The sequence below is a fragment of the Micropterus salmoides genome, unplaced genomic scaffold, assembly GCF_014851395.1.
Source record: "Micropterus salmoides isolate LMB-PRFRI ecotype aquatic unplaced genomic scaffold, ASM1485139v1 Ms_hic_scaffold_2, whole genome shotgun sequence".
NCBI classification, from domain to species: domain Eukaryota; kingdom Metazoa; phylum Chordata; class Actinopteri; order Centrarchiformes; family Centrarchidae; genus Micropterus; species Micropterus salmoides.
The window spans coordinates 47,396,958-47,410,600 of NW_024041150.1; the positions used below are offsets into that span (position 1 = coordinate 47,396,958).

General features: G+C 38.5%; 1 long non-coding RNA gene across 1 annotated transcript; it reads right to left on the bottom strand.

The window, feature by feature from the left end:
• Nucleotides 1–7,713: 7,713 nt before the first annotated feature.
• LOC119913291 lies at nt 7,714–9,591 on the bottom strand. Its single transcript, XR_005446430.1, has 2 exons — nt 9,457–9,591; nt 7,714–8,031 (listed from the first exon to the last, which is right to left on the bottom strand). It is a non-coding gene; the product is annotated as an uncharacterized LOC119913291 (long non-coding RNA).
• Between the last annotated feature and the right edge of the window lie 4,052 nt (nt 9,592–13,643).

Sequence of the window (13,643 nt, forward strand, 5' to 3'; positions counted from 1 at the left end):
GCACCATCTCTGCATCCCCTTAAGTTTGAAACCTGGGAGTCATCCTGGACTCACCCTTTCATTCCAGTCTCACATCAAAAACATCACCTAATCTGCCTTCTACTATCTCAGAACATTTCCAGGCTCCGGCCCTCACTCTCTGACTCTGTGGATGAGACTCTCATTGTATTTTCCATCATGTCCCATCTTGATTACTGCAGTGGTGTCCTCTTTGGTGTGCCCTGCAAAGCCCTCTACAGGCTCCAATAACTCAGCTGCTACAGTTTTAACATGCGCTAAATTCTGGCAGCACATCACCCCTACCCTACTGCTGCTTCACTGGTTGCCAGTCAGGTCCTGCATCACTTACAAAATCCTCTTCCTCACCTAAAAATTCCTCCATGGACTTGCACCACAATACCTTATTGATTTTCTCCACCCGTACATCCAACAGAGATATCTGCAGTCCTGTGACAAAGATCTGCTTGCTGTCCCCCATTCCAGACTATGGTATTCTGGGGACAGATCCTTCTGTGTTGCTGCCCCCACACTCTGGAACAAACTCCCACTTGAGATCCACACTGCCCCTTCCTTGTGCATGCTTGAAAAGCATCCAAAAGTAAACCTGGGTTCCAAGTTCACGGAAGTCTTCAGGCCTTAAACACAACTCTCATACACCCCCTTTTTTGTTGGGTACCTTGAAAAGCGCTATATAAATTATTAGTATTATTATTTTGTCCAATGTTTCATATCCCATTAAAATGTCCTCCAGTAATCAATGGCAAAACAGTCACAACAATTAAACAGTTTCTATATTTGCTAATAAACTTTTTGCATGTCTCCACTGGGATTTTGGACCACTCCTCTTTTGCGATGATCTCCAGGTTTTTGAGGTTGGAAGACCTCCTTTCCATCACTCATGTCTTTAGTTCCCACCACAGATTCTCCATTTCCATTTCTTGACCACTTTGGCTGTATGTTTGGGATCATTGTCTTGTTGGAAGATCCAACGCTGCCCAAGGCCAAGTTTTTCTGCAGACTGCCTGATGTTTTCCTGTAGAATCTCAATATAGTCCTCTTAATAATATAAATAATGCTATTTACTTTGACAAGGTTGCCTGTCCCATTGGGTAAAAAGCATTTTCTTTCTTTCACCAAATAAAAGCCACGTCCTTGTGTCCAAACAACTCAGTCTTTGTCTCGTCCGACCACAGAACTGATGACCAAAAGCTTTCTTCTTTGTCCAGTTGAGCTTTTGTGTCTTGTCTTGTGGTTGGTGTGCATAGAGACCAGCCTTGTGCAGTGTCTGCTGGATTGTCTGAGATGTTGGTACCACAGTTGCTCAGATTCATCAGGACAGCCTTGGTGGTGATTCTTACTGGCCTCTCACACCCAAGGCCTTTAGGAATCCTTGGGTATAGCTTAATAATTACAACAATTATTACTAGTGGTCACTTTGTTATTAAATGTTTAATTATTTCTTATGAGTTAGTTAAATCAATCAGTCAGTCTCAAATCTGAGGGTCAGTTCTTTGTACAGTGACCTGGATCACTAAATAGTACACACACACACACACACACACACACACACACACACACACACACACACACACACACACATTCTTGTGTTCCAAGTGAGTATTTATTAATTAACTAAAGTGAATACAAGTGAGGGTAAATGGATATCATCAACACGGCCACATGGTGTGCGCTCACTGGATTTTAGTTGTATTAGTAGAACAATAAAGCCTTAAACTGAAAAGACATCCCAGGTCAAAAAGAAGTGCTCTTAAAGGTACTGAAAATATACTTGAAATTCACATAGTATGCTTATAGTACATTCATGCTTCTAACATGCTTACTACAAGTATATTACAGATATATTCTGCTGACCTTTAACATACTTCTGAAAAGTACTTTGAATAATTTGGTAATAAATATATACTAAATTAAACTTTTAATAAATATGCTTAAATAAAAGTATATTTTTACAACATTTTAGTCTATTTATTAAAATATATTTATTTAACTGTTATACCTGTGTTTATGTAAATACTGTTTAGGTGTACTTTGTGGAAGTACATTGTTAAACAATTACACTTTTAGTGGGTTAAAAATATATTTATGCCAAACATGCTTCATTGTGTAGGCTACTGCAAAATATTGTAATTATCTATGTAATTGCCACATGTTTCAGCCATGTTTCCAGTGGTATGATTTTTAAAAGCATATTATTTCCTTTTTTTTTCATTTATTTTCCTTCTTTTAATTTAGTTTAATCAGGTAAATAGCTAGTTGAGATAAGACCTCTTTCATAAAGGTAACCGGGCCTAGAGGGAAGCAGCACATGTTGTTAACTTAACAAACAACAACATATTGAAATAAGCATACTTTAAATCATATTGTAGTTATACATGTTTCTGTTTGTAAACAGTAAACACTTGTACACAGGGCGGAAGTGTGCCCTCCGCCCAGCCCACTAGCGCAGTGCATTCAGTAGGACTAATCAAAATCAAGGTTTTCAAATCAAGTCCTCTTCACGAAAGTTGCTTACTGTTGCTGAGAGAGGGAAGCTATTTCTGGCCAGAAATTATTTTGTTTCTCTGGTTCTTTTGTTTTACTTTACTGACTCGGATTTGGAAGGTGGACACCTCAGACATAATAAGAAAAGAACTCAGAGGAGAAGAATATCCAGTCAGCTCCCTGCAGAAGTTAAATGTGAAAAGAGCTAAAGAGGCGCGACTGGCAAGTTACAAGCAGGAGAGGACAGACGCAGATAACGTTAACGAAAGTTGAGCTCACTTTGGGTTTGACAATATTTTCCTTGGTGGATAGCTCTGATGTGCATTAGCTAATGCTAGCACGTGGATTAATATATTAGTTAGCATTTTTCAACAACTTTTGTCTGCCTTAAACAGTGTTGGGAGTAACGTGTTACAAAAAAACGCAATTAACGTTACAGTAGTTTATTGCTTTTTGCTGTAAGGCAATTTTTAATGTTACTAAAATTTCGGTAATATACAGTCTCAGTAACCTGTTGCTGGAATTTGATGCATGAGATTTTAACCAGGCAGGTCTGTGCATGTGTGTGTGAGAGGCCACAATTCTGCTTTTGCACTGTTAAAATGACCAGTAAGGTCTTTATCAGAGTAATAATGCAACCAATATGTTGCTGTCTGTGTGCTAGGTTCACATTTTTAAAGTCTACCTGAATACTCACATGTCCATGTTTACAGTAAGTTATTGGTCATTGTAATCATTATTATTCCTGCCCATAATGTCTGTAAGTCTGAAGCTACTATAAATCATCAGCTAAGCATCAGTGTTAGACTATTCAAAAGTGCATATCCTCAAGGTTTTTTCTCTTCACTGCAACCATGGAGGGGGAATCATTACAGTGACCAATAACTCTGTTATAACAGCAGTGTTAAAGCGTACATGCATATGTGAGACTTGTTTTAAGACGCGCTTGAAATAATGTTTTTATGTACTGCAATGCCTGAACACACGATATAATAGCATGTGATGTCATGTAAAATACTGCTCAACTTCATGTCCATTTGTATGGTCATAGATACTGTATTCAACTAGAAAATTAAATAAAGAATATTAATAAAGGTTTGCTATAAGAATAGAATTACAGTGTTTATAATGATACGCAAATGAAGAACTAAACTAGGTGGAAGTACTGGCCTGACTGAATATTTACTATATCTCATTTGCAACTGCATTTCTTTTCTTTTAGAGCTTCCTGGGGTCGTCGCCTCACTCAGATGGCTTAGAGGCCGCGAAAACCTCAAAGAACCAGCTGGACCCTCACAAGCTCCATGTGCTCATAGGTATGTCTGGCTCCTGCACACCATCACTGTTTTTGCTCTCATTACATGTCAGCGGGGTCAGACTATATAAACAAATATTCTTGTGAAAAAATAATTTTATTTAAAATATTGTTATACATTAAGTAATTGGCTACTTTTGTACTTCACTAATTGACTGCTGTGTTAATGTGAAATGACATGTAGACAGAACAGTTTTTAAGCAAGTCTGTATGTTTGTATTATTTGTTGTACCTGTTTAATAACATTTTATCATACACTGCTCCTTGGCTGAATGCACAGTAGAGTTTATGTGATGTTTTTGATCACGTTGTAATGGAAGAACCGAGCGTTTACTGGCACGGGTCCCTTGTGGAAAACCATTTCACCTCAGTGTTTCCCACACATAGGCTTAACTTGGGCTGGCCGCCCAGGTAGATTAACAGCCGCCCAAGTAAATTTGGCGACCCATGCGTGAGCTTACTATGAGCTTAGAACAATGATCAGGCAAAAGGTGGTTGCAACTTTGTGCAGCCAGAGAAAAACAAACGCCTTGCTCCCGCGGGGTAATGTTATGTCATGGTGATGTGACATCACGGTGACGTTTTGCAGCGCCAGGTGTTGTGACAAATTCTGCCTACCTGCCGAGAATTAGATGCACCTCGCGTGTGGTAACGCCCTTTTATGCTGAGAACAGAGGTGGGCTCAAATCTCGGCAGGTAAATTAGTCTACATCATCTGTTCTGCCAAATTGTGCATCCAGCTGTATAGGACATTTTAAGACACTTTGCTGTGCTCATTGATCAACTGCGGTTACCACATATTAAGTGCTAAATCAAAAAGGAAGGCTGCTTCTACTAACTGTAGCTAATAAAATATCAATATCGAATCATTTACCATTTGCTGTCAAAGTTGCATGTTTGGTACCCTGTAGACCTGTGTTTGAATCTGGGCAGGGTGACGGCGCTCGCCTTTGGCCGCATATGGTGTCAGAAGTGGGACGGCTCGCCGAGAGGCCGTCTGAACCGGGCCCAGAGTCCGAACCGTATGAGGGACCCCCGTGGGTAACATTAATGATGGGATGTGTATAGTGTACTTTTCAGTAATACTGATCATCATTTTACTGATTTTATTTTCATTTGAAGGTATTTTGGTCAAGATGTGATACATGCTGCTGTACCTTTTATGTACACAAAATTATTTTTTTTTAGTTGTCTGCGTGTGTGTGTGTTGTAAAATACTATTTTCTAACTGATTTTTATTATTATGCTAAATGGGCATTTTGCAAATTATTTTTAATGCATTAATAATGAATTATTCTCATACTGAATGGTTTCATAAAGCAGCTTCCTGAGATATTAATAGTGGCTCTTGGAGTATACTAGTAATAAATTACTAATATGCTGAAATGCTAATAAAAATGTTGAGGGAACACATTTAAAATATATTTAAACTGTTCTTCAAGTGTAGCACAAAAGGGTATTTTAAGTTAAAATTTAAAAAGTATATTTAAATTACAGTAAAGGTACTTAAAATAGGTCCATTTTAACACAACTAATTATATTAAAATATATTGCAACTATCTTAAAGTTGACTTTAAGTATTGAATATTGTAAGAAATAACACATTTATTATACACTTAAAATATGATAAGTGCATCCAAAAAAGTGCTAATTAAGTATATTTCTTTATCACTTGGGATTTACCTGATTTTCTAAATGTTTGCATCTGCCCAGCTCTGTGACTGTGACAAGCCTCAGAAACCAGGCGCTCTTCTGTGTAACTGAATCATTTCAGTTAATGAAGCAAATGCAGGTTACAGGCTGGTTAAGTTATGAAAGTATGAATGGAAAATGTAGCATTCTAAAAAAGTAGATTACTGGCCTACAGAAAATACTGGAGTGAAGAGTAAAAGTAGAGTTTTAAAAAAGGAACGTGAAAAGGTGCCAATTACTCTCTTTATTTTATTTATTTATAACTTAGAACAAGTTCCTACCTGTCCTGCAGCAGGAGTCCTCACTGCTGTCTTCAGGTAGGCTGTAAGTAACAGCAGCACAAAAGAAACGTAATGTTGAGGCACTTAGCTTCACCTGCCTCGAGCAAACTCTTTTTTTTTCTCCCTTAACATTTCAGCACCACCTTTTCCTTGTGTCACATGTTTTCTATAGGCTACATTATTTTTGTCCGCCTGTCAACCGTTTAATCACGTCTGATGCGGAGTGAGTGTGTGATTGATTGATTCATTGATTGATTAGTCATTCAAACCGCCTCGGCTATGAGCCAACTCCGAAATGGCCGGAAAAAGGGGGGGGGGGGGGGGACATAGATTTTGCCATATAAAATGGCTCAAACGTATATGCCGTTTTCACATTTGTACTTTTGGTACATAGACTTTGCATTTATAGGTGATTATAATGCTCTCTCATGGTAGAACTTGCAAGACAATTTCAAATGGTATAGAAACTTACATTTTCTCAAAAGTTCGCAACAATTTCAATAGGTATGAATAATTTTGGACTTGGAATTTTAAGTACAAATTTTTGTAAAAAGAAAAAACCATAGAAATAGTTATCATCAATATCTCTAACACAATATCTTACTGTCTTTGTCACTTGTTTCTGTCATTTCCAGCCAGATGAAACCTATTGGTAAAATTTTAATTTGGGTACGAATAATTTTGGGCTTAATAGTTTCATTTTCAAACTAAGTATCGGGGTACAAACATCCAGCACAATTCGAAACCAAATACTGCTATTTATGTCTCTGACAGAATCTATGTATTAACTCTCACCATAAATATACACTTCTTCTATATGTCTTTACAGGTAGCCTACATTTGGGAGAAGTGCTGTGAGCCGAGTGAAATAGAAAGAGGCCTATAGTTATTGTTAGGGTGGGGTGTCAAGTAAGACATGAAACAAACAGAAGATGTGAAACATTAGTCAAGTACTTTTCTGGCAAAAAATACAGATATTATATAAACAAAAGTATAGTGATTACTGTGGCCACCCCTTGTCTTAAACACATGTGCTGTGTACACACGTGGCAGAAATGAGTGCAACATGCTGTAAGTTACCATTTCAGCACAACTGAAGGTTACTGATCTTACAAAGTCTAATGCTCTTCCTCCTCCCTTCCCTTTCTCTGTACTCACTAACCAAAGTATCTGCAGCTACTGTGCGGACTGTACTGTGTCCATGTTTCAAAGAAATTTGGATGTTTATACTTTATACTATACTACTATATTTAAGTTATTTGTTGGATAATTATTTTTTTCAGATGCAGATTCAGTTTGAGATCATTTGATATCATTTATATTGTGATCTGTCAACATATAATAAAGTTTGTGAAATAAGAAAATGTCTTGTCTTCTTTACAGACTCATTCACTACTATTAGTAAAGGTTTTTTATAAACCCTTTGTGGTAACATGATATCTTTGTAATACCACAGGTCCCGTACTAGTAAAATTAAAAAAGACCAAAACCTAAAAAATAAAGTGTCGTGGAAATTATATTCCTGGTGAGGGGCTGAGCAAATAATTGGTTACAACAAACCGTTGTCTTTGAAGAATTTATTTAACAAAAGAGAATAAACAGAGAAGTACTACAACACTAATCAGCTGGACCAGAGGTTCTGTCTCCTAAGACAGTCCCTAACGTCTGGCCCCAAGCAAAGGGAAGCATCATCGTTTACACAGTCTAGGTTTCTATGTTTTGGGGAACAGAGATCCTCTCTCGGCCCTGAATGATCATTCCAGGAGAGGAACAACAAGAGGAAAGCACCAAAACAATCTCACAGCTCTGACCTAAACCCTGGTATGTGGACAGACGTATAGAAGTTAGCAGAGGAAAGGTTAAGGATAAAAACACAATACATAATAATAATAATAGTAAAAAATTAAATGTAAGAGGACACAATTTTCTGCTATAACATAAAGCACTTTATTCATGGCCGATGAAATAGAAACTTAAATTGGGTATTTATAATGCACGAAGTAGCAAAGCCATAACATTTATACAAAAACTGTCCAGATCATGTCCCATCTGGGTCACAGTGGTCATCATGACGCATCTTCCTGGGGATGCTTAGATTTTCCTGATGCTGCTGACCGCTGGTTTGTCTTCAGGCCTTTGCTTGACTGAAGCATGACAGACTCCGGACCCAGAGTCCAGCAGGTGAGTCTGGTGGGTCCGGGAACACCTCAAACATGAGTTTCTTCAGGTCACTCGGATGATCTGTAAAACACGAAAGAGTCACTGTTACTTTCAAACCAAACTCCAGAGTGGAAGAGGCGCAGTCCATCCTGAGTGACAGCCAGTGCGCTGCAGCAGCACCAACCGGAGTGCCAGCATTTGTATTTAAACTCAAACTTAGTATTTCTTGTTTGCTTGCTGGAATTCAGAAGAAGAATTCAGGTTTTAGTTAAGAAATGGACTCTTGTGGACATTTGCGATAATGACTTAATTATTGGTGGTTGAACTGTGGGTTTTGTAATGAGCACTGACTGTAATACACTGTAATGAACTTTGTGTTTATTGCCATCAGTAGGTACCTGATTATTATTTCACTCCATGACTTGACACTTAAATTAACTTTCAGAGAAATTATGTGATACTTCTCCACTACTCACCCAGCAACCCATTTTACTGTCCCTTTCTAATCTGCATCCAATAAGGCTGACAGATAAAGTAAAACTCTATATTCATGTAGGGCTGCACATAACAATTATTTTTAGAATAGATTAATCTAACGATTACTTTTTCAATTAGTCGATTAATCTAATGAATGATTTTTGTGTATTCTAAAGGGGAAAATGTAGCCTATTAGTTGATTAATATAACAATTTATCCAAAATAAATATCAAAAACTAATTAATTAAAAAATATCAGTATTTTATTCAGTCATCCTTAGAATAATGGTTATAGTAGCATATCTCAAAATTAATACAATTTCCACGTCACTGATGTGTTGTGATAATAACAGACATTAATTAGGCTAATTTACCTAAAACCTTAAATGTTTCTGACCTGGATGTATATCAACATAGAGTAATGCAGTATGATAATCAAACGTATTTCTGCATCAAGGAAAACAACTGAAACGATTCACAGACTGTACAGACAGTCAAAGACTGACAGTCTGTGATGTTGAATTCAGCGATGACCTTACAGTGTTGCGACTGCTCCTAAAATGACTCACTAAACAGAATTAACATGAGTTCAACAGCTAAGTATAAACTTGTACTTGAATAGGAGTCCTCTGCTGTCTTCTGTCAGCCTGGCAGGAAACACCTCTGCTGGCCTGTCTGCAAGAAACACTTCGATATCATCTCGAGATCATTGTCACCAATACTAGTATTGCAGTAATGTGAAGTATATCTCTGAATGAGAATGGGTTTGACACTGTCCAGCAGGACACTGATGTTACAGCTTTCGGGTATAAGCGAGTTAACGTTTTTTGCACGTGCCATGCATCGACCAGGTAAACTTACATAGGCTACTGCAGCAACAGACACACATACAGGCAACGGCGTGTGGGCTTAATGTCACAATACACAACAGAAACAGTTAGCCACATTAGCTGCAGAATAGGCTGACGCCAAGTTCAACAGGCAAGTGTTCAAAAAACAGAAAAGCTACATAAAAAATGGCACAACTTACAGGTTCCAAGTTTGAAGTCGGTATAGATCCATCCTTGAGTTGTTCGGTTGATAGATTTCATTTGGTTGTGAAGTTACCGCCCAGTGTTGTGTGATGGTAGATACACAACTGAACCATGAGAACCTGAAGTGGCCTTCCAACTGAAGAGGAAGTGAGGTCATAACTGAGGACCCGCCTTGACGAGAGGACTGACAGATTGCATTTTCATTTTCATTGATGTCCCTTGGAAAGCTGCTTGTAAATGTAAATGCAATGCAATAGACTGGGGGCGCTGTTTCACTAATCGCATTTGAATAAAGTCCACTATAGAGCAGGTTAAGTCTTTGAAAATGTAATGTCTAATGCTGTTCTCATTTTCATTGTCACATAGTTACAAAATGGCATTTTAAAGTAACACTATGTAACATTTGCTCTCGGGGTCCCCCTACAGTTGGGAAACAGTATTGTCTTCTACTACTGCGCAGCGCTGACTTAACATGATGCATGCTGGACTTAAAATAAGGCTGGCTGGTTAGTAGACAAGCGATACCATCTTGAGCTCTCGCGGGTTCTCACGTCTTCGGCAGACTCCCTGGCTCTGCACGCCCAATTTTTCAGTTTTTTATTTGGAAAAAAGGTTTGAAATATCCAATAAATTTCGTTCCACTTCATAATTGTGTCCCACTTGTTGTTGATTCTTCACAAAAAATTACAGTTTTATATCTTTATGTTTGAAGCCTGAAATGTGGCAAAAGGTCGAAAAGTTCAAGGGGGCCGAATACTTTCGCAAGGCACTGTAGCTGAAAGTTCTCGATTATTCAACACAAAACTGTTTTTTGAAAATCCATGAAGCAATGAGCATTTGGATGACCGTATAGCTATGCTACTCAAATCAGAATCCGAATTCTCCACAGAGTCAGACACTCCTCCTCCTCCAACACACAACTATTGTGTGTAGTACACACATACGCACATGCACACAACGAAAGCCAAAACTGTTTGCTTACCCATTCCAATACAAGGCCAGTTCCCAGAGATTTCATTTCAACCTGAAATGGTGGTCTTCCTGGGCATTTTTCCAAAGTAATTTGGTCTGAAAAGGTACATACTTTCATAGGAAATTGCAGAAATTAAGTAAGCAGCTTCAGGTTGTCAAGGTAGGCGATGCAGGCCTTCTTTCCAACCAGGTCATTTTCAACTTTCAGATGGTCTGGCACATCGGACATCTGATCGTCGGTGGGGTTGGGAACAGCTACATCAAGCACGGTCTCGTCCATGGATATTTCTGGAAGCTGCTCAATATTCCCGACCTTTGATGCTGCACCACCAAACTCTGCATAAAAAGGCAAAATATGAACAGGTCTTAGATTTTTAGTAGTGGAAAGTAACTACTACTACAAGTACAACCCTACAATATACTGATTGTGCATGAATGAAGCTAGTGAATATAACATACCGTAGTTGAAGAAAAGCATTGAATTCCTCATCAGAGCTGTCCCCATCCTCACAGAATCTTTGGTCTGTCCAGTTCTCATCCATTTCAATACTGTACATAAACACACATAAGCATAAGTGTGAAAGACATATCAATAACACAAAATGAAAACCGAGTCATTAGACAGACTTACATGCTCTCCCATCTGGAGAGTCATGCTGCTCTTCTTCCTCTACAACATCCAGAGATCGCATGCTGCAGATGAGTAAAATAGAGTTAGACATAACAGTATAGATAAGAAGACATAGTGGGAAAAAGTAAATGAGCATTTAGTCCACATTAGTTCAAGCAAAAAACATTCATTCACTGTCTCAGATAAACTAAGAAGGCACAGAGCACAAACTGTTTCACCGTTGTTGGTGGCAGGCGTCACTCGCCTACAGCACTCAACACTCCTCAAACTGTTCCATTACACTCATGTGCAATTTGTCTGTGCCAGTAACAAATGGGCCAGTAGGTGAATGGCACAATAAGCAAATTCAGTTCTGTCAGAATCGGGTCTGCACAAGGGTCTACTTCACACATTTACTTTGCTTTACTTTAATTTGAATCAAGTTCAAACACACTGTTATATGAGTGTTGCCGAAAAGACTGAAAACCAGAGGCTCACACCACCAACTCCAAGGAATATAGCCTTCTGCTATAAAAACTCACCTGGCCTCTAATATAGCGACCTCTTCTTCCAGTATTTGTGCTCCTTAAATGAGAAATTCACCCCTGAATCAAAACAGAAAATACGACATGAGAAAAAAATTGAAATGCTGGCCAAGGAAAACACGCAATGCCTATCCTGGTCCGACTCCTCTGTAATACTCGAGACCACAGGCTGTGGAGGTTCGCAGGGTAGTTTGTGGGGAGTAGATGTTACTTCCTGCTTTTGAGAGCTATAGGGAAATAACAGAGAATGTATTTGTCTAATTCAATTTCACAGCAAAAACACATACACATTATATCATTGTGACTTGAAGATGAATGAAGTTTACATGCTAAATCAGATAATGATTTTCAAACCTAAGTGCTTGTCCTAGCTGAAGTGAGCTAGTGGCTGGACTCTTCTGAATGTACATGAATTGACATTCTACAAAAAATACGTCTGTGTGATTAAACTCAGCGGTTTAGTCTGGGTGCTAGTGATAAGCAGGAATTGAGAAGCAAAAAATCTCATAACAGGGGAATTACTTTGCTGATTATTCATAACAAGCATCACATTTGAGTTAGACTTTTGGTGAGGTATCATCATCATGCTCCGAACACAACAACCCTCCATGTCTGTAGAATCAAACCACATAGAAGTATTGCACATGAACAACAATAGGGTGGGAATTCGTCATCAGAAAAAATAGCTAAAAGAATCCTGTTTGGTTCTGTAACGTTAGCTAACAATCATCTGAAACAACACAATCAACTATACATGCAACTACTTAAAATCTATGAACACACTGTTAATATTACTAATCTTCCTCCCTTCATACTTTCTACATGTTTAGTAGACTAAACTTTTTGCTCAAATCAGAAAGAGAATGCTAGCTACAGAGACACTATAGAGACCAAAAATTTTAATTCTTTCACTCTCTCTACAGGGGAACCATACATACATAATCCAAAATCTAGTACCTTTCTCTTGTGGCCAAATATCATAAATTTAGACTTTGCCACAGAAACTTTAAATCCCAATTTATCAGCCCAATCCTCCACAGTAACTAAAGCCTTTTGCATTTGTTTTAAAATAAAATCTATGTTATACCTCGTTTCCAAATGGCCCCATCATCTGCAAATAAAGACTGCCCAATCCCTTTTTCAATATTACTTTAGTATATATATTTTTTTTTATAACCTGTCCTGCAGCAGGCTGGTATAGAGTATGATGAGCTGGATACCATACTGTGCCAGACAGATTTACTTAAACAGGAGATTATTAATATACTCATTTGTCTGTTATTTATTTAATTATGTATTGATTTGTCACCGGGCCGGACAGGGGGGCAGACACGGGGATGGGGGGGCACAAACAGACAGCACAGAGAAGGGAGAACGCCTGAAAAAAACAACAACAACAAACAATAAAAATAATAATACTAGTAAAAGACAACCAGCCGAACAGCAGCAATGAACAGCTGACAGAGTAAGACAACTAAGAAACAATGAAAACAAGAAACAGTCACACACTAAATAAGCAACACAACACAGCCACGAGAGCTGGAATAATAATTAATTTAAATAACTGAAAGAAAAGCATCAGGAATAATTCTACCAGGGACAACCTAAGTTTGTTTGTGTCTGTGTGTGTCTGTGTGCGTGTGGGTGAATGTGTCTGTATGTGTGTGTATACATGTGTGTGCGCATAAGCCTGTTAAAGAATGTAGTTGTTAGTGAGAGTGAGACGCCACGACTGTAACAGGCAGGCAAGAACCCCAGTAGCCAATAGGGGTGGAAGAAAGAAAAACAATAAATCAAATAAAAAAAAACAAAGACTCCCAGATGCACCGCGATGCAAACGTGGAAGACCCCGACCCAACCAACAGACCCCCCCCCCCCCCCCCAAAAAAAATTAAAATAAAAACGACCATCCAAATGCCAATTGACAACATAATGCCAACGGAACGCAAGAGGTATAACCCAGGGAAGACCAGGGTTCCCCCCTATCCAGAACCCCACCGCCGCGCAGCGAACAACCAAAATGGCCATATGGCACGCATTCATCAACATCAATGCA